Genomic DNA, 6,455 nt, shown 5'->3' on the forward strand with positions numbered 1-6,455 from the left:
ATTCAAAATTCAACTATATCCCTCAAATACTGCCTAGCGTACGGTATATTCCGAGGTGTAGTCTAGCCCCATCCCAAATATTCATTGCAAATACAGCATACACAAATACAGCCCAGCGTACGGCTCATTCTGCAACTCCAATACGGTCTAACGTACGACCCATTTGGACCTCCAGCTCAGATACGATCTAGCGTACGATCCCTTCTGATCTTCAACAACTCAAGTATGGTTTAATGTACGACCAAGTTAAACCTCCATCTTCTCAGGTGCTACCTTCGGACAGGTACATTCCTAAATGGTAGTCTAGTATACGGCTACTCCCTTGCTCAGGTGCTACCTTCGGACAGGTACATTCCTGAATGGTAGTCTAGTATACGGCTACTCCCTTTCTCAGGTGCTACCTTCGGACAGGTACATTCCTGAATGGTAGTCTAGTATACGGCTACTCCCTTTCTCAGGTGCTACCTTCGGACAGGTACATTCCTGAATGGTAGTCTAGTATACGGCTACTCCCTTTCTCAGGTGCTACCTTCGGACAGGTACATTCCTGAATGGTAGTCTAGTATACGGCTACTCCCTTTCTCAGGTGCTACCTTCGGACAGGTACATTCCTGAATGGTAGTCTAGTATACGGCTACTCCCTTTCTCAGGTGCTACCTTCGGACAGGTACATTCCTGAATGGTAGTCTAGTATACGGCTACTCCCTTTCTCAGGTGCTACCTTCGGACAGGTACATTCCTGAATGGTAGTCTAGTATACGGCTACTCCCTTTCTCAGGTGCTACCTTCGGACAGGTACATTCCTGAATGGTAGTCTAGTATACGGCTACTCCCTTTCTCAGGTGCTACCTTCGGACAGGTACATTCCTGAATGGTAGTCTAGTATACGGCTACTCCCTTTCTCAGGTGCTACCTTCGGACAGGTACATTCCTGAATGGTAGTCTAGTATACGGCTACTCCCTTTCTCAGGTGCTACCTTCGGACAGGTACATTCCTGAATGGTAGTCTAGTACGGCTACTCCCTTTCTCAGGTGCTACCTTCGGACAGGTACATTCCTGAATGGTAGTCTAGTATACGGCTACTCCCTTTCTCAGGTGCTACCTTCGGACAGGTACATTCCTGAATGGTAGTCTAGTATACGGCTACTCCCTTGCTCAGGTGCTACCTTCGGACAGGTACATTCCTGAATGGTAGTCTAGTATACGGCTACTCCCTTTCTCAGGTGCTACCTTCGGACAGGTACATTCCTGAATGGTGGTCTGGCATACGACTACTCCCTTTTCAGCAGATTCAGCCTAACGGACGGCCCATTCTGCAACTCAGAGACGATCTAGCATACGATCCATTCTGATCTTTCATCCCCAGCAAAGTCATCCGCCTAATGAACAGCTCACTCTGGTATTCAGACACGGTCTAACGTATGATCCATTCTGATCCCTTATCCCCAGCAGTATAGCATACTCTGACTCCCCAGCGAAGTCAACAGCATAATGGAGGGTTCACTATACGGTCTGATGTATGACCCGGTGTGACACCCATGTCTTCAGACATCGTCTAACGTACGACACAATCTGGAAATCTCCTCAGCAAGTTTCTTGGATGGCATCTTTAAGCCCATCTCCGTCAAGACAAATGGACAAGTGCAAATTTTTAGGGCATTCTAAGTGTTCAATAATCTTTCACCTCCAGACCACGAACGGCACATGCCATTCTACTCTCTCGGTTCGAGAATATTGAACAGGGGCAGCTGTCATACCCCAAAATTTACCCGTTGGCATTACCAAACATTTTCCAAGACCCTCTGACTTGTTCTGCAAGGCACTGATATCAAATGGACAAAAGCCCACTCACAACAGGCCCAATCCACAGGCGGCCCAAAACAGTTGGCTCGCTAGGCGAGCAGCTTCTTCGCCTAGCGAACATTGCATCATGCCACTCGCCCAGCGAAGCGTTGGATCCAGGAAAAAGCCCAGACCTAGCTTGCTCGCTAGGCGAGCAATTCCTTCGCCTAGCGAAGCTTGCGAAAATTTGAAGTTTTGGACCTCATTTTAAGCCCATTAGGTCACCACCACTACTACTATAAATACCAGCTCCTCTGCCACGAAAAAGACACACACAGACGGACAGAGACGGACGAAGACGGACGGAAACACGCATCCAGAGGGAGAAACACAGAAACCCTGCTGATCCAAAGAGTTCAGAAGGCGGAAACCCTGAAGGCCGCTTACCCGCTCCGAAGCTACCACCGCCCAACTCAATCCGGCTCGCCAATTCAAGGTTGCAATTCGATTGCAAACAGGTTTGCATCACTATTATTGCTTTATTTTCTTAATTGGCATGTGATTATCACTTTGTGTTCTTATTTTGCATGTGGTACCGCTTTAGGTTCTTAATCTGCATGTGATATCGCTTTGTGTTCTCATTTGGCATGTGGTACCGCTTCATGTTCTTAACTTATGGATGATATTATAGTTGAATTCATAAACATATTCAAAGTTTTGCATGTGAATTTAAGTGTGCCTGAATATTGTGAATGCTGAACCGTATAATTATGTATTGAATGCCATAAGCCATGCCGCAGGTTGAGGTCATACTGTTCTCAAATTTCAAACCCGTGGCCGCTCGCTAGCTCATCGCTAGGCGAGCCCGCAGCGAGCTTTCGCTGAGCCTTCGCTAGGCGAAGCAGAGGCGAACGGGACAGGGGCTGCTTTGTCTCTTTGTTGCCCATTTTATGTTTATCTAATCATGATTCTGCATTATTTGGCTTAACTTCCTGATTGTTATATTTATTTTATGGGGCAATTTCCAATTGTATTTTGCCTCAATGCTCTAATCCGTGTGTTGCATGATGTAAAGGCTAGCATACTTCCAAAGAAATAACCGGCTAGGCATGCCGCTTTAGGTGTGGACATTCTTGAAGAAATGGCTTTTGGATGACTTAAGTTTAATATGGAGATTCATCTTGAATCACCAAGCTTGATTTTTAATGTATTGATTTCATTGATTTCCTGTGGACCTAATTACCTAACTGATTACGGCTATTTAATTAATTGTTAAAATCCGGACTTTAAATAAATAATATCGGACCTCTCTTTATTACCCCACGATCACGATAGTACGGTCATGTCCCGCGAACATGGGGATATCCTTAGCAAAGACCCTTCGGTTAAATCATCATAGTCCCTCGGACGTTGCCTTCGAAAATACGGTTTTGTCCCTCGATGACCCTTCGGTGTAGCCTACGGTTAAATGATGATAGTCCCTTCGGATGCTAAGGTATCCTCACAACTGTTGCCTTCGATGACCTATCGATGACCTATCGATGACCCTACGATGACCCTTCTACATCCCAAGGATAAAACTACGTACTTCTCAATAGTAAGGACAGTTTTACCCTCCTAAGGATAGGAAATGCCCGGAAAGACCTCGGACCGGTATAACCTTAATTGCTCATTCATAACCAAAAAAATATACTTTTCACCTCACACCTTTCAAACATCTTTTTGGAAAATCACCACTTAGCATACATCCGCACTAGGATCATTGCCGAGTTATATTTTTCTAAACTACTTTCAAAAACTATACGAGATAACCACTTTGTATACATTCATGCAAGAATCATTACAAAGTTAAATTCTCATTTTCAAAACATTTTTCACACATTTCTAAACCACCTTTTTCAAACTAGAAAACATAAATGATTGAGCAATTAAGAGCCCATGGATAACCATGGATACAAAGGGTGCTAATACCTTCCCTTTGTATAAAGTACCTCCCGAACCTAAGAATTTAAAATTAAGGTCTTTCCTGTTCTTTTCCACCTTTCCTTATGGGATAAAAGAAAAGTCGGTGGCGACTCTTGCTAACCGCGACATTGCGATTAAAAATCCAATAAAGTCCAGTTCACCGTATGACAGTCACACATGGTGTGACGGACGTCACACCATTCCCCTATATTTGAGGCACAAGAAACGCTTCAGAGACGTTGAGAGGGAGTTGAGTCCTATTCCCACGCCCAACTATTCTGCACGTTGAAGACTTTTGACGCGGAAGGCAGTTGGAGGAGGTAGCATATAAATAGTAGCTTTTTGGAAAGCTCAGGGTTCCAGACTTCCACGCTTTTTCCAGATTTTGCCGTTTTCGCATTTTTCTTCTTCCAGCAGCTTAGGCATATTTTTTCTATAGTATTACTTTGCAGAATTTTTAAATTGTTTTCCTTTTGCAATTCTATTTTCTTTTCTAGCTCTTAATTAATTTTTCGCACAATAGTTTCTACACCGGAAGCTATTGTGTACCTTTTACCGGATCTAACCTTACGTTAGAATCTAGTTTTTTTTATTCCTTCGTTTTATTTTTCTGCCTGATTGAAGAACTCAAGAACAAATCCAACCGGTCTGTGGTGGAGTGTTCAAGACTGCCATTTAATTATTCAGGTTCTATATTTATTTGTTGAATTTATATATGCTTGTTTTTACTATTAATTTATACTGTTTGCCTGCAATGAGTCTGTTTATGCATGATATTTATTTAAGTCTGTTTAGCATGTCTGGCTAATTTATTTAGGTATCGGTATGTAAAGTAAGCGGAATGAAGGAATCAAAATTAAGTTGGTTTACCTAAAGTTTAAAATTAAAATCACTCTTTTTACGGTCTCAATTTACAGGTTTAATAACAAGGTTTTTGTACGAAAGTAAAAGACATAAAGAAGTTAAAAGCAATAGAGCGAGAGTTTGAGTTTTTGACTGGACAGTGTAAATTGGACATTAATTCTAGATCAGGGCGAGAGCAATTTTTAGAGTTAATTAAATTCTAACCTTTTTCAAAAAGTATTTTTAAAGATTGAATGTGAGGGTGAGAGTTAAGCATTTGAACTTAATTATATAACCTGAGTCAACAGAGCGAGAGTTTGAGATAAGGGTGTTTAAACGATTAGTGTTTTCTTAAAAAGAGTTTCTATAGATTCTACTGTTTTCAAAAAGTGGTTTTTGACTTAACTATAAGTGACAGCTACGTTAATATAAAATCATAGTTTATTCAACAAAGCGAGAGTTTGAGATAAAACTTTTAACCAATAGAGTCAACTGAAAAGATTTACTTTAAAACCAAGAAACCAACGAAGATTTGATTCCCTAATTACGACGAATTACATACCGATATCCGCTTTATTGATATTTAATCTAGAATTTAGTTTAGTTTTAGCTTTTCCCCCAAACAATCAAAATATCATCTGCCTTAGCTTTACGAAGTAACCTTAGATAACGGTATATCGATTCATAAGTCCCTGTGGGATCGATATCTTTTAAAACTACGCGATAGAACTGTGCACTTGCAGTTTGTACCCTAATTCGACTCATAAAGTCGAGCGATCAAGTTTTTGGCGCCGTTGCCGGGGACTTTTATTTAATCGATATCGTAACTCTCCTGTTACGCTGTAGAGACTAAGGCTTTTCTTTTTCTTTTCTTTCTTTCATTGATTTGTATGCCACGCACTCGCTCACAAGGCGAACCGTATTACTTATGAATCAACGATATCGAACTATATCTCCGAGTCTTACGACGAATTCGGGAATATCGTGCTGCAAACAATCTCCCTCCTGTAGAACTTCCTGATTTCAAAAATATTTTCCCTTCGATACCCGAGATGGCAGAACCAGCTCGTGCTCTTAGAGATTACGCCGCTCCATCGCAAGATGAACCGCATTCAAGTATTGCTCCACCCGCAATCGAAGCAAATAACTTTGAACTCAAACCTTCACTGTTACAGGCAGTGCAATAGAACCAATTCTCTGGGAATCCTACCGAGGATCCTAACCTTCATTTATCCGTATTTGTCCAATACGCTGATACTGTTAAAGCTAATGGTGTCACTTCAGAGGCAATTCGACTTCGTCTTTTTCCTTTCTCACTAAGAGATAGCGCTAGAAGATGGCTTCAATCTCTTCCTTCCAACTCAGTCACCACATGGAATGAGTTGAAGAAAGTTTTTCTTGCTCGATATTTTCCGCCAAGCAAAACAGCTATGTTAAGAGCCCAAATAAATGGATTTAAACAGAAAGATAACGAGTCTCTTTTCGAAGCATGGGAAAGATACAAAGACATGATGAGACTTTGTCCACACCATGGTTTAGAAGACTGGTTAGTAATTCATACATTCTATAATGGTCTCCTGTACAACACAAGGTTAACAATAGATGCCGCCGCAGGTGGTGCGCTAATGAACAAACCTTATGCTGACGCCTACCAACTTATCGAAAGCATGGCTCAAAACCACTATCAGTGGGGAACCGAACGAACAATGGTGGAGAAACCTCAAACGAAAACTGGCATGTACGAGATAAGTAACCTTGATCATGTTAACGCAAAAGTGGATGCTCTGGTCCAGAAAATTGAAAGTTTAAATGTATCACCTCCAGCCACCGTAGTCTCCATAACTCAGAATTGCGAGGTCTGTGG

At 41.8% G+C, this 6,455-nt stretch overlaps 1 non-coding gene across 1 annotated transcript; it reads right to left on the reverse strand.

The window, feature by feature from the left end:
• Positions 1-6,021: 6,021 nt before the first annotated feature.
• Positions 6,022-6,128, reverse strand: LOC127088765 (small nucleolar RNA R71). Its single transcript, XR_007790583.1, has one exon. It is a non-coding gene; the product is annotated as a small nucleolar RNA R71 (small nucleolar RNA).
• Positions 6,129-6,455: the final 327 nt, after the last annotated feature.

The sequence above is a fragment of the Lathyrus oleraceus genome, chromosome 5 (genome assembly GCF_024323335.1).
Source record: "Lathyrus oleraceus cultivar Zhongwan6 chromosome 5, CAAS_Psat_ZW6_1.0, whole genome shotgun sequence".
Lineage (NCBI taxonomy): Eukaryota > Viridiplantae > Streptophyta > Magnoliopsida > Fabales > Fabaceae > Lathyrus > Lathyrus oleraceus.